This window comes from Megachile rotundata, chromosome 8 (assembly GCF_050947335.1).
Source record: "Megachile rotundata isolate GNS110a chromosome 8, iyMegRotu1, whole genome shotgun sequence".
In the NCBI taxonomy this organism is placed as follows: domain Eukaryota; kingdom Metazoa; phylum Arthropoda; class Insecta; order Hymenoptera; family Megachilidae; genus Megachile; species Megachile rotundata.
This window is the reverse complement of record NC_134990.1, coordinates 14707972-14731673: the sequence shown is the minus strand read 5'-3', so window position 1 is coordinate 14731673 and position 23702 is coordinate 14707972. Positions and strand designations below refer to the sequence as shown.

The following is a 23702-nucleotide window of genomic DNA, read 5'->3' as shown; positions in this document are numbered from 1 at the left end:
TTACCTGCAGTTTAGTCAGATTTTTAATTCTGAATTAAAGTCGTGTTAAAATCACTCTCTTCTTCATCATTATTTAGTTTTTAACTGATAAATTAATTATCAAGGTATTTACGATCATTTAGGTAGTTAGAATAATTAGTTTTCTTCGAATCATCGAATTCTCGAATGGAATCGACGGTACATATCGTAATCGCAGCGATGGTGAACGTTATTAGGCTTATCTGTAAAATGCGCAACGTTTAAAAAGTTTTATTTAACCATGTAATAAATTTCGATAAGAAGAATCTCGTTATAACGTTACCGAGATCTCCTGCAGAGAGCAGCACGAACAGGCTTCTGACTCTACTGGCATCTGGCACGGGTTCATGGAATTTCGTCGCGTCATCGAATGCTTACCATCGATACTCGTAAATAATCGACAGAGTGTTCGAAATATATTCTATTACCTTTCCTAAAAATCACAACTCTTATAACGATAGTCTTCAAAATTATAACCTACAAATCTTTGCCTAAATAATTGTTGATTATGAGTCAGCCATCTTACGAAATACGTCACTAATTTATTTTATGTTACAAAGAAAAAGGTATCACCTTTATTCCACACTTTTCACTATATTTTAAAGAATATTCAACACGAAAGTATTTTATTTATTCTATTTAATAATCTTGCTAGATTTCTATTGGTTACCTTGATCGATAATCTCGAAATCGTAGAATCTGAATTATCGATATAAACGACGCGCAGCGCCACCATATTGGATGCGCGCGCAGCCGGCGTCACTTTGCCCGCCATTACGCCAGGAGGAATTTTCGAATTAGTTAGTGCTATTATAATTGTGAGTTTTTGTAAGAAATAGTGAGTGATTTTTGAAGAAAATGCAAGCAGATATCGAATTCGTGAGGGGGAACAACGCAGACGACCAAATTCGCTCGAAGTCATCGACTGTAAGTCAAATATCATGTTCTGTTTAATGACGTCATGTACTTTTGACATGAAACGTGTATCTTGTATGCCACCTATAGCAACGATAAATTAACTTTCTAAAGCAAGTGCACAGTCAAGCTTACGTGTTGTTTGTAAAGTTTTCTTGTAGAATAATAACGCGAAATTATTTTATTCGACTGTCATGACAGTCTGTACTCATTTGACTATCATGTCATAACGAATATCAATCGTTCTAGAATGTTCTAAACGGGAATAGATCGATTTGCAATTGCGACGCCATTTTGAATTACGCTGCCGTTAAATTACAAAGTAATACGAGTCGCAAATACTCGATAATTGACATTAATGTCTAATCGTACCTATATGTGGCATAATAGGATTATAAATCAAATACCAGGTTTAAAGATGAAGTTATCTATAAGCGTGTGATTAGTCAATTACACGGAGTATATCGACTGAAAATCTTGTACGAATGACTCACACAGATATTCGTTACTAGGAATACACAATTTTTTTTACAAAAAAAACGTTGTTATACGTAGGAATATTTATGTAGGATTTTGGAAATTTAAAACTCAAGCGCATTCGATAAATTATACCTTCATCTCGTGGTATTTAACTGTAATGGAAAAATGCCTTGTGAATGCCGCAAGGACGTCGGATGCGCATTATAATGCTACCTGACACACGTGATACTTTCCCACGTGATTAGTCACGGTTCTATGGTACACATAAAAAGGATCAAATGGAATGGATCGTATTTTGTATAATTCCATCATAATGATTGGGGTGCTAATGAATCTTTACGAATATTTTCCGTTTTATTACTCTTAATGAGAATTTTAATCTGCAAAGGGTTCAAAAATACATTTTAATCAGACTGTTACATAAATCTGATTGAAACAGTTGTAGGGCAAATTTATTTCTAGAACTTGTAAATTTCAGACAGTAGATTAATAAATTTGCAAGATTTATTTATTTCAAAATTTCTATGCATTAATTTTATAGGTTGGTGGAAAAATTTATTTCATAATTTATAAATCCACATTTCAGACAGTAGATTTAAAAATTCTCAAGATTTATTAATTTCCAAAATGTAGGGTAATAGTTTTATATTTTGGAGGAAATATTTATTCAAAAATTTATAAATTCACATTTCAGACAGTAGATTCAAAATTACTAAAATTTATAAATTTCAAAATTTCTATGTTGGGTAATAATTTTATATTTTGTGGGAAAAATTTATTTCAAAAATTTATAAATTCACATTTCAGACAGTAGATTCAAAAATTACAAAAATTTATAAATTTCAAAATTTCTATACTGAGTAATTATTTTATATTTTGTAGGAAAAATTTATTCCAAAAATTTGTAAATTCACATTTCAGACAATAAATTAAAAAATGACCAAAATATCTAAATTTCCAAAATGTTGTACAGTAATTTTATATTTTATTTCTGAAAAGTTTCGCGTCGATCTAATCAACATTTAATTGTAACTCGAGTTGGGGAATTCCAGTATAAAAATCGCCTCGTTCTTTGGTACCCATTTGTCAGACACGCACAGCGAAGCTCAATTAAATTGATCTCGGTAGTGTAGCATTTTATCATGGCATTGTAAAGGAACAATTGTTTTCTCACGTGTCTGAAAAACTGATTGCCAGTGATGTCACGTCCGGAGAACGACCTTCGTTGTTCGGTACATCCGCTACCTAGTTGTTTTGCATAGATTCAGGCGAATCTGGAAAGTACTATGCGAACGGAGTTATCTTTAATATCATTATACCTATAATCACTCACAAGCTTTAAGAAGTTGATCCTCTAAGTTGGATTATTTAGCTGGAATATTTTTGCTAATTAATTTGAACAATTTTCAAAGGGTGGTTCACATACATTTTTCACTTTGATACAATTTGAAATAAATTTTAATAGCATATTTGGTGCATGTGAAGCAGACAATAGACTCTGGAATTAATAACAGAGAAATAGTGATTTTGATGAATTCAGCAAAGTTTTTAGCTAAAAGATGTATGTGGAGCAAACAATAGAGAGAATTAATATCAGAGAAATAGTGATCTTGATGATTCAGCAAAGTTTTTAGTTAAAAGATTTTAAGATTGATATCTGAGAGAACAAAAAATACCTTCAAGTACTAAGAATTAATAAATTTTGCAGATTGTTTCATTTTTTATTTTTATTCCATTTTATTTTGTTTTTATCGCAACGTGTGGTTTTCTAAATTATGATGATAAAGGTTCTTAGTAATTGCTGCAAACAGTGGTCCATTAAAGGTACAGCACACAATACTGATCATTAAGTGCTGATTTAACTACGTATGTATTTCATTCAAAACATTCAAAAGATCAATGTTTGAACAATAATCAATGTTTGTAATAATATTAATTTAAGTAGTTGTTCATAAAAATACGAATGAATCTATTAAGTGTAAAATCAAAAACACAGTATGAACGAAACACAAGCTCTCTCTCTGCATCCCTGTATCGAGCGAAGTGGGACCACGTGTCGGATTCGCGTGTCCTGCCACGTGAGCCAGCCTCGCAGTGGGCGGAAATGGTGTCGAAGGGTGGTGGTTTGATAGGGGTTGGAAGCCAGGGAATTATTAAGTGCGAAAAGCGTGAATAAACGCTGATGTACGTGCAGTCTGTCAGAGAAAGATTCGAACCTGTTTAAATATGAAAGCTCTTCTAAATTTGAAGCGAAGCTTTTCTCAGCAGCGAGACACTTCACTAGTTACAATTTATAGATCACTATTTTACTTGGGTCATTTATAATTTCTTTTTTAGTACAGACTGAAGTAACTTGTCTAGCTGTTGAGAGTAGTTTTGGAAAAACTGAGGGAATTTTAGAAAATTTTTTGAAGGGATCTCTAGGTAACTTTATACTCTTTGTGATTCTACAGAGTAGGATTGTGACTCCATATAGTACTTTTTGTGAGGCTACATAGTATTCTTTGTGATTCTACATAATACTCTTTGTGAACCCATATAATACTCTTTGTGAACCCATATAATACTCTTTGTGACCCTGTATAGTATTCTCTGTGGCACCACATGTCTGAAATTCTCTTTCATATCACTTACAATTGTCTTGAGAGTTATATAACTGTTATGCAATTTAAAGAGAAAATAAAATGAATAGATTTCGAGGTGGTTTTATTCTATTATGGACAAAAAGTTATAGGGGAGAGTTTAATCTAACGTTCCTCTAATCCAACATATCACAGGAATCGATCATTAATTAACGACGAACGTGTTTCTGGCTGAACGTGCAGGTATATGTATACCATAGGGGTGCAGGTGACGATAGAAACAGCAGAGTGGTAATCGATCGTAGAGATGGTTATTTTATTTTAAAGTAGACTGCTTTTAATTCCATATATAAATTAGCAGAATTCCATAATAAGAGTCCTTCGTATCTTGCATATGTCACATACATACATTCATACACACATCCTACATACATACATCTACGTCTCAATGTACAATACACATATCCCTTCATTTTTGCATTTTTATTATAGGTAGGAAATATGAAAGATATATTAGCAAAGGCCCAAAGTCCAAATACTTCCACATCCCACATATGTACATTCACGTCTCACATACATACATGTATTCACATATCAAAGTACAATACACATATTCCATCATTTCTACATTTTTGGGTATAGTTAGCAAATATGAAAGAGTGTATTTAATACTAGATATGTTAGCAAAGTTCCAAAAGTCAAAGTCTTCCACATCCCACATATGTATATTCACATCCCATATACACACATGTATTCACATCTCAAAGTACAATACACATATTCCTTCATTTCTACATTTTTGGGTATAGTTAGCAAATATGAAAGAGTGTATTTAATACTAGATATGTTAGCAAAGCTTCAAAATCCAAAGTCGTCCACATCTCACATATGTACATACATCCACATCCCATATACACATATATGTCCACATATCAAAGTACAATACACATGTCTCTTCATTTCTGCATTTTTTAGCATAGCTAGCTTATATGAAAGAGTGTATTTAATTCTAGATATGTTAGCAAAGCTTGAAAATCCAAATTCGTCCACATCCCACATACATACATTCACATCCCATATACATACATATATCCACATATCAAAGTACAATAAACATGTCCCTTCATTTCTGCATTTTTTAGCATAGCTAACTTATATGAAAGAGTGTATTTAATTCTAGATATGTTAGCAAAGCTTGAAAATCCAGATTCGTTCACATCCTACATACATACATCCACATCCCATATACATACATGTATCCACATATCAAAGTACAATACACATGTCCCTTCATTTCTGCATTTTTTAGCATAGCTAGCTTATATGAAAGAGTGTATTTAATTCTAGATATGTTAGCAAAGCTTGAATATCCAAATTTGTCCACATCCCACATACATGCATTCACATCCCATATACATACATGTATCCACATATCAAAGTACAATAAACATATCCCTTCATTTCCGCATTTTTCGCTCTACCTAGCAAACACAAAAGTATCTAATTAATCGAATCCAATTTACATAAATAATTGGAGAAGACAGGGAAAATTTGTCGGGATCGGTCAGTTTAGCGTGTTTAAATCGTCGGAAGGGGGTTATTATATCGCGGTACATCCTTCATCATACGATTTTGCCAGTCAATCGCAGGCAAGTCGAGACATTGATGAACGTCCCGTGCACCCTCTGTATTTTCTGCTCGACCGATCTCCATATTTAAACCGAAGGCAAAATACCCTCTATACATACACGCGCTTCAAACGAGAAATCGCTTTTTCTCTATGTGCCACGTTCGCAGCGTCGTTCGATCTACATATAGGCAGAAGGGGTTTGTTTTCGTTCTCTTCTGTTCCTTTTCTTTTCGTCGAGACGATGCGACCAGATGAAGCAGATGCCTGCCATTCGACAGATAAAACTCTTCTCTACTATTCGTCGATTAAAATATAAATTGCGCAAGTGGTACAGGAACAACGTTTTCACTCTTCGCTGACTCTACTTTTTCTGGATGAACGTCCTGGGTTAGGATGTTATGGGGTGTGAGCAAGGTTTTGGGGTTGTCTAATATACACATCACATATGTATATATGTATATTAGTTTATTTATTGAGTATTTATTGTTTGGGGATGTGATGGAGGTTTTAGGGGTAGTTGTCTAATACATACATTATCACATATGATACATATGTATACTACTTCATTGTCTAATATACACATTATCACATATGATACATATGTGTACTACTTCATTGTCTAATATACACATTATCACATATGATACACATGTGTACAACTTCATTGTCTAATATACACATTATCACATATGATACATATGTGTACAACTTCATTGTCTAATATACACATTATCACATATGATACATATGTGCACAACTTCATTGTCTAATATACACATTATCACATATGATACACATGTGTACTACTTCATTGTCTAATATACACGTTATCACATATGATGCATATGTGTACTACTTCATTGGCTAATATACACATTATCACATATGATACATATGCATATCAGTTCATTTATTGAGTATTTATAGTTTGGAGATGTGAGGAAGTTTTTGGGGGTTGTCTAATATACACATCATCACATATGATACACATGTATACTGCTCCATTTATTGAGTATTTACAGTCTGGGGATTTGAGGAAGTTTTTGGGGGTTGTCTAATATACACATCATCACATATGATATATATGTATACTGCTTCATTTATTGAGTATTTACAGTCTGGTGATTTGAGGAAGTTTTTGGGGGTTGTCTAATATACACATCATCACATATGATACATATGTATAGTGCTTCATTTATTGAGTATTTGCAGTCTGGAGATTTGAGGAAGTTTTTGGGGGTAGTTGTATAATATACATATATAGACATCATCACATATGTTACATATGTATACGTTGTTCCTTCCCCAAATTGTCCCATTAAAAAATTAAAAAATTAAGCTTCTTGAAAGATTACTTAGTCCAAAAATTTTCGTTTGTATTCTCGGATCTAACGAAAGACACTGCATACATTGGAAATCAATTTCCCGCCTCGTTAAAGCTGTTCGAGTACAAATTTAATTAGCGGGGCACCTGTTACCGTTGAATAATGTATTCGAAAATTAATCATTGACTAATTGATACTCCAATTCGAGGAGGTGACGACTGCATTTAATAGGATGTTCGATTGTCCTCAACGTTGACGGGGTGGAAATCGTTTTCTTCGCCAACAAAGACTTCTTACATGATACAATAATAAATAATCAGATAAGGTTTGGTTACGACCGACGTCATATTATTCCAGAATAATAGAATGTTTTCGGGCGTTTCACTAAACTGATCAAATGATCTATTATTAATTGCAATATTATTGTATAATAAGGGTTTGTAAGCTGGTAGACGAATGACGCTTGTTTGACTCTAATTTGAAATACTGCTCCAGTGAGTTCACGTTGATTTCTAAATATAAGCTCCTTTCAGATGGGGAATTTGAAGGTTAATTGGTTCAGTGGGTTCTTGTGTAGGAGGATTAATAAGATTTTGTTGAACATTGGGTATTCAAGTACAGAGGTGGAGGTTTGAGAATTGGGGGATTGTAGAGTTTGGGAAATTGGGAAATTTCCACATATTCCAATTCCCATACATCCCAATTTCCACATATGCCAAATTTCACGTATCCCAATTTCCACATATGCTAATTCTTATATATCCCAATTCCCACATTCCCCCATTTCCACATATCCCAATTTCCACATATGCCAAATTCCACATATTCCAATTCCCACATTTCCCAATTTCCACATATGCCAATTCCCATATATGCCAAATTCCACATATCCCAATTTCCACATTCCCTAATTCCCACTTTTCCCAATTTCCACATATGCCAATTCCCACATATCCCAATTCCCACATATCCCAATTTCCACATACGCCAATTCCCATATATGCCAAATTCCACATATCGCATTTTCCACATTCTCTAATTCCCACTTTTCCCAATTTTCACATATGCCAATTCCCACATATCCCAATTTCCACATACGCCAATTCCCACATATCCCAATTTCCACATATGCCAAATTCCACATATCCCAATTCCCATATTCCCCAATCCACACGTTCCCAAATCCTCACATCCCCAAATCCTCAAAATTCCAACTACCCATATCATAAACCCCCAAATCCCAAAATTGAAAAATTTGAAACCCCAAAAAATTTTCAAATTGTCCCCCAAATAAAAGTATATCATAGAAACCGTAAAAACAGAAGAAGTACGTTGACCCGAATTGACCCGACCTGGGGCAACGCGACTCGTTCGACAAACCGTCGCATATCGAAACGATCTGACAAACGGGTCATTGAGACTGGGTCCGATTTATGCATGCTTTTACAAAGAACATTGTATCTAGCCACGTTACGCAGTCATCGCCACCTATTTTTCTCTTCTTTCCCATTGCTCATTCGATACGGTACTTGCGTCTCGTTTACCCTGATTAATCTTGCATGAACCATCAATAAAACATCGTCGTTTTAACGTCAACGTGACTGTTTGATAACGATGTTAGCCTCCTTTAATTGTTATATATGTAGCTTATTATGGGATGCACCAGTTGCACCACATATTTTGACCTTTCAAATTCTTTTAATTTTATTTATTCTTCTTTTAATTTAGGGGTAGATAGAATTCTTTTGAGATACTTCTTTTCTTCGGAGGTTTCTTTAGCGGATTTTTCTTGGAATCTTTTTGGATTCTGTTTGAGGACTTCTTGGAGGGTTAAGGTCTCTGCGATTTGGTCGTGATTAGGATTTTAGAATCATCTTGGGGTCCTTAGGATACTACGGATACTTGGTGGTCTCTTTAGGATCTTGCTAGGGTTTCTCTACTTCTTCCTTATAATTCTAGGATCCTCCTCTTCCTGGTAATTCTAAGATCCTCCTAGGATCTCAAGGTCTACCCACGGTATACTTAGACTCTTCCTAGGTTTGCCTAACTTTCGTGACATTCTTAGAGTTTGCCTAGAATCATCTTAGGGTCCTTAGGATTCTAAGGATACTTGGTGGTCTCCTTAAAAGCTTGCTATGATTCCTCTACTTCTTCCTTATAATTCTAGGATCCTCCTCTTCTTGATAATTCTAGGATCCTCCCAGGATATCAAGGTCTACCCACGCTATACTTAGACTCTTCCTAGATTTGCTACCTTTCGTGACACTCTTAGTATTTACCCAGAATCGCCTTCATATCTCATGGTCTTCTTATCTTGCTAGAATGTCTTTGGAACCTCTTTAGATTCCTCACAATAACTCTTTAGGCTGTGCCTATGGTCTATTTAAACCTTGATAGGCTTTTACAGAGTTCCCCTACAATCTGATGCTGTCTCTGGACCCTACCTATAATCTCCTTAAGATCTTTCTATAATTTCCTTAGAATCTATTTAGACTCGTCACAAAACCATCCTATGATGTATTTAGTCCCTGTTGAATCTTCTTGAACTCCCTCCATGATCTTCGTTTATTCCTAACAGCTACATAGAATGTTCCTAAGGTCTGACTAAAGTATCTTCACTTAAAGTATCTTTACTAAAGTATCTTCACTTAAAGTATCTTCACTTAAAGTATCTTTATTAAGTAGCTTCATAATGAATCTTCATAGTCTCTATAATACAGACAGTTGGTCCTTTTGTTAGCACTTATACTTCAAAGCCTATGAGGTAGTCCACGTAGGATCTTCTTGAACTTTTTCTACGATCTTCATTTATTCCAACACCTAGCTAGAATGTTCCTAAGGTCTGACTAAAGTATCTTCACTTAAAGTATCTTTACTAAAGTATCTTTATTAAGTAGCCTCATAATGTACCTTCATAGTCTCTGTAATATAGACAGTTGGTCCTTTTGTTAGCACTTATACTTCAAAACCTATGAGGTAGTCCACGTAGGATCTTCTTAAACTTTCTCTACGATCTTCATTTATTCCTAACAGCTACCTAGAATGTTCCTAAGGTCTGACTAAAGTATCTTCACTTAAAGTATCTTTATTAAGTAGCTTCATAATGAATCTTCATAGTCTCTATAATATAGACAGTTGGTCCTTTTATTAGCACTTATACTTCAAAGCCTATGAGGTAGTCCACGTAGGATCTTCTTGAACTCCCTCTACGATCTTCATTTATTCCTAACAGCTACCTACAATGTTCCTAAGGTCTGACTAAAGTATCTTCACTTAAAGTATCTTTATTAAGTAGCTTCATAAAGTATCTTCATAGTCTCTGTAATATAAACAGTTAGTCCTTCTGTTAGCTCTCATACTTCACAGCCTACGAGGTACTCCAGCCCTATTTCTAATTTTATGAACACACGACAAATAGACCTTGTATCACATTCTCCAAAAGACTCATCTAATTTAAAGACTTTCTAAAGACTTATCAGTAGCCTTACAGTACCTACAGTATCATTCCAATCATCTCAGAAAAAGAAACAAAAAAAAATGTAAATAGGAAGTTTCGTTGGCTGCGTTTCCTTTGTACCATCATTGTACAGTTCTCGTCGATAGGTGAAATAAAGTGGAACGCAGACTTAGCGCGGGGTGGGGAGTCGTTTAAAGGTACACGTGACCGAGGAACGTGCCTCCTGGTGCACGTGGACCCGAACATATCCTCCCCCGGCGTCCGCATCCGTTTCTCACTCGCCGAGCCGCGTGCTTTCAACCCTCTGTTGCTCGAGGCGGAGAAGGAGAGGAACGGAACTTGTTCCTCTCAGTCATCCTCGAGCCTCTTCGGGCTGTACGCGTCGCGCGACATCTTTCACGATCCGACAGACACCACTTCCGTTTCCGTTCGTTCGTTTAATAATTCTCATACGAGGTTTCGTACTTTCTTTTTAGTCATCTTAGTTTTTTTTCTGAGAATCATTCTGCGATTTATACATTTTTCATTTAATTATTTTTATTTTTTATTGGGACATTACTCTGTGGGCTGAGATTCGATTTTAGCTTTTGAAGTTCGATTTGAACTGTGCAAATTTTTATTTTTTCTTGGAACTTTACTTGGTGGGCTGAGATTCGGGTTTAGGTTTTGAAGTTCGATTTTAACTGTGCAAATTTTTATTTTTTCTTGGAACATTACTCTGTGTTCTGAGCTTCGATTTTAGCTTCTGAAGTTTGGTTTTTATTCTGCAAATTTTTATTTTTATTTTTATTTTTTTTTGTCAGGACATTACTCTATGTTCTGAGATTCGATTTTAGGTTTTGAAGTTCGATTTTAACTGTGCAAATTTTTAGTTATTGAGTATTTGATAATTTTGCAATTAGAGATGGATTGAGATATTGGGATTTACAGTTTTGGGAGTTTTTTGGTCTTTTATTATTAGAGCTTCAGTTTTTTTAATTTGTAGATATGGAAATTAGTAAATTTTTTAGATTCTAAAGGTTCGGTTCTGTGATTTATAATTTTGGGGATTTGTTGGTCTTCAATTATCAAATCTTTAATTTTTTAAATTTCTAGATGTGTAAATTATTAAATTTTTGAGATTTCAAAGCTTAGATTCTGTGATTTATAATTTTGGGAGTTCCTTGATCCTCAGATTAGATCTTCGATTTCTGAAATTTCTAAATTTGTAAATTATTAAATTTTAGAGATTTCAAAGCTTAGATTCTATGATTTATAATTTTGGGAGTTCCTTGATCCTCAGATTATATCTTCGATTTCTGAAATTTCTAAATTTGTAAATTATTAAATTTTAGAGATTCCAAAGCTTAAATTCTATGATTTATAATTTTGGGAGGTCTTTGGTCCTTAAATTAGATCTTCAGTTTCTAAAATTTCTACATCTATAAATTATTAAATTTTAGAGATTCTAAAGCTTCACTTCTGTGATTTATAATTTTGAATCCCTTCGTCCTCAAATTACCAGAACTTGTTTAAAAAATTTCCAGTTAAATATTCATATTATTAACATTCTAAATTTTTTTATTATACAAATTCCTTCTTCTAAAATTTTCTCATCGTTACATTTTTTTATTTTCAAACTCTGCTTAACTTCGAGTTACTAACATTCTGAACTTTTTCATTATACAAGTTCTTTCTCCTTAAATTTTCTCATCGTCAAATTCTTTTATTTTCAAGCTTTCCCCAAATTCTCTAATTTTCAAATTTCCACCCTGTCCATCACATTTACAAATTCTCGAATACTAAAATTTTTCCTAACATAAAAATTCTAGAAAGTTGCAAATTTTCAGTTGCTCATATCCGTGAAAAATTAAAAATCACAGTAGCGTATTGTCGTTCTCGAGGCATTGTTTCAGCGGTTCTTTCGCGATTGTTTCGCGTGCACAGGTCCTTGGTGACTCGCGTGCCGTGCTCGTTTCTCGAGAACGCGTTTCGTGCATCGTTCCGTCAATTAAAGTGGACACAATATCATACAATCATCCATCGTTCAATCCATTTGATTTTTTCGAAATTTTTATAGTTCTCTTTGGTCCATTGTAAACTTATCTCATTTAGCTCACCTCACAACACATCTGATATATTTATAAATTTCTTTAGCTTTGCTATAATCTGTGTATCAGATTACAATTAATACTTCTCTAAAATATAGTGAATCCGGGAATCTCTAAAACTGTGTAAAATTCTTTTGCCTTCGAAACCCAAAACTCTTTCTTTCTAAACAAGAATACTAAGAAAACAGGTTTAACCTCCAACAGTACTAGATCTCAATTTTTCCTCTAAGTCTCTCTGAAATCTTCATAACTCTACCTAGTGACTCGACAGAAATCTGTAAGAAACCTCGCCTGAAATCTGTCAGAAAACTTGACTAAAATTCATAAAACAAATTCACCATGATCATGGTTCGTGAACTCGTTTGACGACTTCCCGAGTGAAACAAGTGCGCGAAAACTCAAACCAGTTAACCGAAAGTGCGAGAAAACTGCTCGAATGGAGAGCGAAGAAGGAGATCGAATGGCGAACGTGGACGTGGCTGCTTCCTGGCAGCAATATTACACCTGGTGTGGTCCGTACTCTCATCCACACTCGAATTCGCATCCTCATCCGCAGCCTCAACCGCACGTTCATTCTCAACATCCGAATCATCTGAACCAGTATCAGCAGCACTCGTTGGCGGCATCCACCGCGAACACGTCCGCCCACTATCCAACTTCTTAGCAGTATCATCTGCAGCTGCAGCCTGCTCAGACGCCATCTTTGCATCAGCAGCAACAGTTTCATCCTGTTAGGGGACAGATCGGGACTCGAACTGCCATCCCTTATGAACGACCAGGTATTGCTTATTGGATTTAAAGGGTTTATTTGAGGCGTTGTGCTTTTGGGCGATGTGATTAGATGCGCTGGAAGTCGATGCGCTGGAAATCGATGCGCTGTAATTTTAGGGGTTGAGTATTTGAGGCGTTGTGATTCGATGAGTTGAGAGTTTGATGCGCTGTGATTCGATGCGTTGAGTATTTGGTGCGTTGAGTATTTGGTGCGTTGTAATTCTATGCGCTGAGTATTCTACGCGTTGAGTATTCCACGTTCTGAGTATTCCACGCGTTGAGTATTCCACGCGCTGAGTATTCCACGTTCTGAGTATTCCACGCGTTGAGTATTCCACGCGCTGAGTATTCCACGCGTTGAGTATTCCACGCGCTGTAATTCCACGCGTTGAGTATTCCACGCGTAGAGTATTCCACGCGCTGAGTATTCCACGCGCTGAGTATTCCACGCGCTGAGTACTCCACGCGTTGAGTATTCCACGCGCTGAGTATTCTATGCGTTGAGTATTCCACGCGTTGAGTATTCCACGCGTTGAGTATTCCACGCGCTGAGTATTCTATGCGTTGAGTATTCCACGCGTTGAGTATTCCACGCGTTGAGTATTCCACGCACTGAGTATTCCATGCGCTGAGTACTCCACGCGTTGAGTATTCCACGCGCTGAATATTCCACGCGCTGAGTATTCCACGCGCTGTAATTCCACGCGTTGAGTATTCCACGCGTTGAGTATTCCACGCGTTGAGTATTCCACGCGTTGAGTATTCCACGCGTTGAGTATTCCACGCACTGAGTATTCCACGCGCTGAGTATTCTACGCGTTGAGTATTCCACGCGTTGAGTATTCCACGCGCTGAGTATTCCACGCGCTGAGCACTTCACGCACTGAGTATTCCACGCGCTGAGTATTCCATGCGCTGAGTACTCTACGCGCTGAGTACTCCACGCGTTGAGTATTCCACGCGCTGTAATTCGACGCGTTTAGTACTCTAAGCACTGTAATTCGATGCATTGAGTACTCTACGCGCTGTGATTCGAAGCGTGGAGTACTCTTCCCTGTATATTTCGACGCGTTGAGTACTCTACGTGTTGAATATTCTATGCGTCGTAACTCTATATGTCCAGCATTCTATATCTTGAGTGATTTTATACGCCATAACCCGTCGCGTTCTAATTCTACGCACTGTAATTTGTCGCGTTAAGTATTCAATGCGCTATGAATCGACGCATTGCAATTCTATGAGCTGTAGTTCAACGCGCTGTGCTTCGACGCGTTGTAAATCACTCTTGTAAGACTCGTCGGGCTATTTTCTGATGCGCTGTGATTCAGAACGTTGAACGGACATGTCTCAATTCAACTTCTTATAATTTGACGCGTTGTAATATCACACATTTTGATTTGACACATCCCCGATTTGCATACTCTCTACTACAATATCTTGTCTTTACTCACGTTGTAATTTAGATAAATGCAACTTAGAACCTTTTAATTAAACTTCCAACTGAGTGCATTATTATTCTACAAATTCTATCTAAATACGCTGTGATTCAACGCTTTGTAGTTAAAAACGACCCAATTAAACGCGTCGTCGTCATTACCTCACTGTAACACGTTGCTATATGACATGTAATTTAGCATGTAACTTGTCAGTTGTTGTTAATTTATCTTGCATTTCTGAGTCAGTACGCGTTGTCTCAACTTCCGATGATAAAGGATAAGACACGCGGAGTACCTGTTTTTTCCGCTGTTAGATTAATTAATTAAACCGCGGCCAATCTTGTCCTTGGTTCCCGGGTATCTATTATCCGAAATCCTGTTCGCAACCCTGGAGGATTCTTAGGTGAATTATGTAAGCGGCGACGGCACGCGACGTCAATCACCAAATGGTTAGATCTTTCTTGGCGAATTAATAACGTTGGACAATTTAGCTGGTTTTTGTGGGTGCATCATCTTGATTAGAATACCCGGGAGGATCGCGTTTCTTTCGGATTTCTTGGGAACCCTGGTTCTAACGTGGAGTCAGGGGAGTATAATTTAATAAAAGTATTTATAAATATTTGAACAAGTTGAACAAGGTGTATTAAGTTGGTTAATTGGGTGAAATATATTATTATTTGAACAAGTTGAAGAAGTTGAACAAGGTGAACTAAGTTGATTAATTGGGTGAAATATATTATTGCTTATGATCGATGAACATTATTGATTATAATGGTATTGCTTATGATATGTATTATTGCTATTGCAGTCTATTGTGAGAGGTACTGTATAGAATAGTAGGTGAACAAAATGGAGTTGACTGACTAACAAGTTTATTTATAATACATCACAAAATTAAATAGGTGAATAAAAAGTAATTCTACTTTGACATGATTTGATTAAATTAGCTTAAATAGAATGATCAGTATAACTGAAAAAATACTTCAAGTATATAATTATAAACGATATTTTATAAATATCATCTCTCCCATCAGACTATCATCTCCATAAATACAACATCACAAGAAAGAAAATATAACAATCACAATGGTATAACAAAACTAAGGGACACACTGGTGATTAAAATTGGATAACAAGCTAATAATACTTAGGTGTCTTAAATGGAGCAGTAGAAAATAGCTGACTCGATAAATTTGGAGAACACAAGAACAGATCCTTTCGGGATAAAAGCAACAGATTCTCCATGAATAATTCAGCGTCCGTTTGAACGACGCGTTGCGTCGAGACTACTTGTTCATCCCTTCGTGACAGTCTTTCAGGGAGGGTGAATTTGCCTTTGGTTGATCGTCCTTTTCGTCGACGACATTTTTCTTTTACTCGCGATACGTAAGCGTTGTCGTTCCGTAGATTGCGTGCTTACGCAAAACAATCTTCCTGAATCCATTCCTTTTCACTGTGTCTCGTCCTTTAGACGCCGCGGAAATCTTTCGATGCGTTATTTCAAGTGCTGTAATTATATGCGCTGTAATTCGATGCGTTGAGTATTTGACGCATTGAGTATTCGGACGCGTTGAGTATTCGGTGCGTTGTAATTCTACGCGGTGAATGTTCAGAGCGTTGTAATTCCACGCGTTGAGTATTCGCAGCGTTGTAATTTCACGCGTTGAGTATTCTACGCGCTGTGATTCGACGCGTTGTAATTTTAAGCGTTGAGTATTTGACGCATTGAGTATTCGATGCTCTGAGTATTTCACGCGCTGTAATTCCACGCGTTGAGTATTCCACGCGTTGAGTATTCTACGCGTTGAGTATTCTACGCGTTGAGTATTCCACGCGCTGTAATTCCACGCGTTGAGTATTCCACGCGTTGAGTATTCCACGCGCTGAGTATTCTATGCAATGAGTATTCCACGCGTAGAGTATTCCACGCGTTGAGTACTCCACACGTTGAGTATTCCATGCGTTGAGTATTCCATGCGTTGAGTATTCTACGCGTTGAGTATTCCACGCGTTGTAATTCCACGCGTTGAGTATTCCACGCGTTGAGTATTCCATGCGCTGAGTATTCTACGCAATGAGTATTCCACGCGTTGAGTACTCCACGCGTTGAGTACTCCACGCGCTGTAATTCCACGCGTTGAGTATTCCACGCGTTGAGTATTCCATGCGCTGAGTATTCTATGCAATGAGTATTCCACGCGTAGAGTATTCCACGCGTTGAGTACTCCACGCGTTGAGTATTCCATGCGCTGAGTATTCTACGCAATGAGTATTCCACGCGTAGAGTATTCCACGCGTTGAGTACTCCGCGCGTTGAGTATTCCATGCGTTGAGTATTCTACGCGTTGAGTATTCGACGCTCTGTGTATTCGACGCGTTGTAATTCGACGCGTTAAGTATTCCATGCGCTGAGTATTCCACGCGCTGTAATTCGATACGTTGAATACTCTACGCGCTGCAGTTCGACGCGTTGAATACTCTATGCGCTATGATTCGACGCGTCGAGTACTCAATGCGCTGTAGCTCTATACGTTGCGACTAGACGCGCTATAATTCTGCGCGTTATAATTCGGGGCTCCTTGACTCTTCATACAATAATTCACCATACTGCACTTCGACTGTGGCCTTTGATTAAATAACTTATAATTCAACACCTAGTAATACAATACATTGTCTTTGAAACGTCATGATTCCACAGACTCGCTATAAATCTTGTCCTAATCATTTATTGGAACTCACTCTGTGCTCTTGTTTTATGGTGTTCGTGAATTCGGTAGTCTTGATATACCCACTGCAAAGTTAGTTTTAGGCGATCGGAAACGAACAAGTTTCTCGAAAGATACTCGCAGTCTTGACTGCTACCAACGCGAGAGGAAGCGGCTCATTATCGGTTACGATCATCATTTTCTACGAGATTGCATCTGATTACAATGATTATCGTGTAGTCAGCTCGTTTGCCGACGGCTGTCGATGCTGTTCTTTGATCCTCCATCGATCCAACATTGTTTAAACTGTTTACCGTGTCGTGTATTAATTATGATTCGGTAATTTGTCTTTCATTGTTCGTAACATGTACTTAGTTCGATAAATTCGAGGATATTGTATGCAAACACTTTTGGGTAGTTTACAAGACATTACAGTTTGAATACTGTAGTCTGTTTTCGAAATTAATTATTAAAGATTGTTTATGCAATTGTAAATTTATTTCGAGGAAGTTAGTTTTAGATGTGATGATTTACTTTGCTTGATTATATCTGTGTCTAATTATCCGCCACAATTTTCCAATCTTCCACCACTTCGTCGCGCCAGTACAGATAAATAGCATTCTCGGAAACGTTTCGTTTCGTTTTATGAAATTGTCTCGTTTTAAAATTCTATCTGCGCAGATTATTCGCGGACAGAGAATGCCTTGTTCGCAATTCTGAATAATCAGAAAACCGAGTAGAGTGTCTGTAGATCGTAGATGCCGTTACCGAATCCTTTTTCGGTGGCTCGCGTTGCATCCTGTTATTTTTCTCTCATGGAAATCCGCGATAATCCTGTCGTTGCGAATAAATAGCGACGTCCATCATGCCGAATGACGGTACACGAAAACTGTATCTAATCGTTTCGCCATTTTCTCGAATACTCCTTATACTTTTATAGAGCTGCTTTATTCGAAAGCGTGGCTGGTCTATGAAGCAATCTTTTACGATTTCTTGGATAAGAGAATACTGCGATACAGTTTTAAGAAACTGGGAAGATTCTGCTGGGAGATTCAAACTGGGTTTGATGGAATTTTTGGGTTGGTGATTTTGGTATTTGGGGATTTGGGAATTTTGGGAATTTGGGGATTTTGGGATTTTGGGATTTGGGGATTTGGGGATTTGTGGATTTGGGGATTTGGGGATTTGGGGATTTAGGGATTTGGGGACTGAGGGATTTGGGGATTGGACAATTTGGGGAAGAGACAATTTGGGGATAGGACAATTTCAGGATAGGATAATTTGAGGATGGGACAATTTGAGGATAGGACAATTTGGAGATGGAACAATTTGAGGATAGGACAATTTGGAAATGGGACAATGTGGGGAAGGGACAATGTGGGGAAGGGACAAATTGAGGATGGGAAAATTTGGAGATGTGACAACGTGGAGATGAGACAATTTGGGGATCCGAAAACTTACAAATTTGACCACCTGAAAAGTCAGAAATGTCCAAGTTCAAATTTTGAGATCTAAAAACCTCCACCCTACAATAATAATAATTTATAATCTACATACATAAAAATCACACTGATTTCTAGAAATTCTGAAATCTAGAAGTGCCACATCATAGCATTCACATCAAACCACGTTCACAAAAGTTACGCTTCAAATATCAGAACATGATTTGATGATTAAAGACCGCGGTAAGAAAAACGCAATATTCGAAGGTGGGAGTGAAACAAGGAGGAAATCGATTATTCGTCGACATCCTACACGATCGTGCGCTTAGAAATAAACACCGACAGGTCGCTTTTATCCTGAAACGCAGCATTATCCTCGGCAACGAGACGGAACGCGTCCTTGAGCGCAGCAAACAGCCAGGATCCTCTTCTCGATCGATTATGAACGACAATAAGATCCAAGAGGATTTTTCCAGCAACTCGTTTCAGCGTGAAATACCGCCACGATTAATTAACTATCTGGATTTTCATTAATTTTCTGATGGAACAGGTAAAAAGAACTCGCGTGTCCTGCGATACGGATAGGAAACTAAAAGAGACGAGCTTCCGGTGCTATGGGAATTTTCCATTTTTTCTTGCTCGCTCAAGGTTTTAGCCGACATCCTGTCTCCATTTTTCAGTGGCTTTGTTGCGCGTTTAACGATGGATAATGGTGTTGACGTCAATTGATACCATTAAACGTGTTCACGGTTAATCCTGTATAATCCTTCGGGTAAAAATTGTCAAGCTGAGATTATGGAAATTGCGATAATCAGGTGGAAGGTCGACGTAATTTTTGTTTGATGTAATGGGTGGATATGGGTGGAGTGTTAACTTGGATGGATACAAAGTTATGGAACTTTTAAACCCCTCAAGTTTCATAATTGTCGAGTTAGGGAATTGTTTTATTTTCAAATGTTGGAACATTCAGTGTCTCAAATACTAAGGTTCTTAATATCTAATATCTCCAAGTGTCAAACCCTCAAATTATCAAACGTTAAATTCTCTACATTGTCATGTCCTTAAGTTGTCACGTCCCCAAATTCTCACATCTGCAAATTCTGAAGATTCTAACATCTCAAGTCTTCAGTTTGACAAATCCCTAATCCTCAAACCCCAAATCCTCAAGTGATCTTGAGGATCAAGTGATTCCCATATCCCCAAATTGTCACGTTCCCAAATCCTCATATCCCTAAATTGTCACATCCTCCAATTCCCATATCTTCAAATTGTCATATTCTCCAATTCTCATATCCCCGAATTGTCACGTCCCCAAATTCTCAAGTCTCCAAATTCTCATATCCTCCAATTCCCATATCCTCAAATTGTCACATTCCCCAATTCTCATATCCCCAAATTGTCACGTCCCCAAATTCTCAAGTTCCCAAATCCTCATATCCCTAAATTGTCACATCCTCCAATTCCCATATCTTCAAATTGTCATATTCTCCAATTCTCATATCCCCGAATTGTCACGTCCCCAAATTCTCAAGTCTCCAAATTCTCATATCCTCCAATTCCCATATCCTCAAATTGTCACATTCCCCAATTCTCATATCCCCAAATTGTCACGTCCCCAAATTCTCATATCCCCAAATTGTCACGTCCCCAAATTCTCAAGTTCCCAAATCCTCATATCCCTAAATTGTCACATCCTCCAATTCCCATATCTTCAAATTGTCATATTCTCCAATTCTCATATTCCCGAATTGTCACGTCCCCAAATTCTCAAGTCTCCAAATTCTCATATCCTCCAATTCCCATATCCTCAAATTGTCACATTCCCAAATTCTCATGTCCCCAAATTCTCACATCGCCAAATCTTCACGTCTTCAAATCCTCACGCCCCCAAATCCTCACATCCCCAAACTCCCACGTCTCCAAATTCTCAAGCCTCCAAATCCTCATCTCCCAACTCCTCAAGCCCCAAAACTCATCACATCTCACCTTACAAACTTCCCAATGTCCAAGTCATCAAATCCTCTCGCACCAAACTCAACTCCCCAATTCCCCAACCTACCTTTCCCTGAACTTCCCCACCCAAACCCACTAATCTTCGAAATCCATAAAATCCTAAAATTCCACCTCAACAATTAAGTCCTACAAGAAAATATTTCAACCCGACAGTACATCAAAGGCTTCAAAAATAACAGGTTACCCAGAATAGCGCGAGACGAATTAGCGGATCTAATCGCAAGCTTGATAAAACTCGACCGGGTGATGTTCATAAATATGTAGCAACGTAAAAGCCATGAACGTCGAGCAAGGTATTCCGGATTAAAGGTCGTCGTTCGAGGAAAATCGTGGCTCTACTCTAGAGAGGAGCTGCATCGGTGCGTGCATCTGCTTGCATCTGCGAGCCATGTCGGAGCGTGTGGGCCGAGCAGATCTTCCGGCGGATTTCGCGCGGTGACTCACCGACTCCCTTTCCATAAATCGCTTGTTATTCGCACGATAACTTTGCTGAATTTCCGAAATGTCTTCTTGGTACTTACTTTGATAACTAAATTGCACATGTTGAGAATTGGCAATTTTAGAAATTCGTGGAACGTAATGGTAATTTGTGGAAGGTAATGAGAAGCGTGTGGAGTTCTTGGAAAATTTGGGAAGGGAAGCTTGAGAGTTTGGGTATTTGATCTTTTTGGGATTTGGAGGTTTGGAGGTTTGGTAATAGGGGGTTTGGTGATATGGGGAATATAGAGAAGGTGGGAAGATTCAGATATTTGGAAATTTGGGAAGTTGCAAGTTTGGGAATTTGAGGATTCAGAAATTTGGTGATGTGGAGGAATATGGAAACGTGGAGAATTTGGGAATTTAGGAAGTTGTAAGTTTGGAAGTTTGGGTATTGAGAAATTCGGTGGATGTGGAGGAATATGGGAACGTGGAGAATTAGGGAGCTTAGTAACTTGCAAGTGTGGGAATTTGCAGGTTTAGAAATTCGGTAACGTGGAGGAATATGCAAACGTGGAGAATTTGGGAATTTAGTAACTTGCTAGTGTAGGAATTTGCGAGTTCAGAAATTCGGTGATTGAGGAATATGGGAACGTGGAGAATTTGGAAGCGTAGTAACTTGCAAGTGTGGGAATTTGAGGATTCAGAAATTTGGTAACGTGGAGGAATATGGGAACGTGGAGAATTTGGGAGCGCAGCTACTTGCAAGTGTGGGAATTTGCGAGTTCAGAAATTCGGTGATTGAGGAATATGGGAACGTGGAGAATTTGGGAGCGTAGTAACTTGCAAGTGTGTGAATTTGTGGATTCAGAAATTTGGTAACGTGGAGAATTTGGAAGCGTAGTAACTTGCAAGTGTAGGAATTTGCAAGTTCAGAAATTCCGTAATGGGAGATACAGAAACGCGTAGAATTTGGGAGATTTTACCTTGCAAGTTTAATAACTTTCAAGCGTATAAATTTGCAGTTCCAGAAATTTGGTCCTATGAGTCCACACAATTTACACAATTCCCCAAATATAATCTCCTCTTCCCAAACTTAAAAATTTCCTAAATTTGTAATAAATATATAAATATAGAAACTAGCCCACTCAACATTACCCCAAAGTACCATCTTCACTATAAACCCAAACAATCCGAATCAGTCCTCTCCTATCGCAACCTAAAATCTAGATAACCCTAATGATAATAATAAAAGTGAACGAGTTAAATCAATGATAGAGCAGTACGAATCGCATCCAGCGATGAAACAAAGCCCAATAAAAGTGTAGATGCTAACAAAAGCCAAGAGCAAGCAAGTCGAAGAGAGAAGACAGTTTGCTCGAACGTGAAGCGTGGCTGCAGCCTCCCACTTGCGTATTATGCGAGAAGATACCCTATCTCTTGCGGGAGGAACATTTTCCCGTTTCTTTTTGTCTTTATTCAAAGGCACAAGCTGATCTCTGACCTTAGCTTGTGGATCCCTCCCTACTTTGCCATGCTGGGGCCCACGCACCCTACGAACACGGCCCTGTATGCTTTTGCTCTCTTTTCTGCTCATTCTATTCGATATTTTTTAATTGTTGGCTATTATCATCGGTACGCTTTCTTTTTTTATTCTCTCTTTTTGGTTGGTGGAGGAGGATTTTAATTTTCTTTATTGGTTATGGCGAGTTGTAATATTAGTATTAATATATTTATGTGTTGTAGTACTCTCGCGTTATATCGCCCTCTTATAACACCGTTGCGTTATATTGCCTATGTTATTCAAGGATTATGTAACATGCGTTATATTACCTACGCATTGCACTACTCACGAGTTGCATTTCTTACGCGTTGTATTACCCTCGCGTTATATTGCCGTGGCGTTATATCATCGTTACCTTATATAATATATCATGTGATATATTATCTATGCATTGTACTACTCAAGCATTGAATTAGCGTTGTATTTCCCTCGCGTTATATCGCCGACGTGTTATATCACCGTCGCGTTATGTTACCTACGCGTTGGACTACCCACACGTTGTATTTCTCACGCGTTGTGTTTTCTACGCGTTGTAGTTCCCTCGCGTTATATCGCCGTCGTGTTATATTACCGTCGCGTTATGTTACCTACGCGGTGTACTACCCACGCGTTGTATTTCTTACGCGTTGAATTTGCCACACGTTATATTTTCTACGCGTTGTAGTTCCCTCGCGTTATATCGCCGTCGTGTTATATTACCGTCGCGTTATGTTATCTACGCGTTGAACTACCCACACGTTGTATTTCTCACGCGTTGTATTTGCCACGCGTTATATTTTCTACGCGTTGTAGTTCCCTCGCGTTATATCGCCGTCGTGTTATATTACCGTCGCGTTATGTTATCTACGCGTTGTACT

At 37.7% G+C, this 23702-nt stretch overlaps 1 protein-coding gene and 1 long non-coding RNA gene across 2 annotated transcripts in view; both read left to right on the top strand.

The window, feature by feature from the left end:
* The window catches only part of LOC100877652 (thyrotroph embryonic factor-like), a 109496-nt gene that overhangs the window by 11987 nt on the left and 73807 nt on the right, over positions 1-23702 (top strand). The window lies entirely within an intron of this gene.
* LOC105662390 (uncharacterized) lies at positions 799-13277 on the top strand. The gene is made up of 2 exons (XR_013039016.1): positions 799-945; positions 12702-13277. It is a non-coding gene; the product is annotated as an uncharacterized LOC105662390 (long non-coding RNA).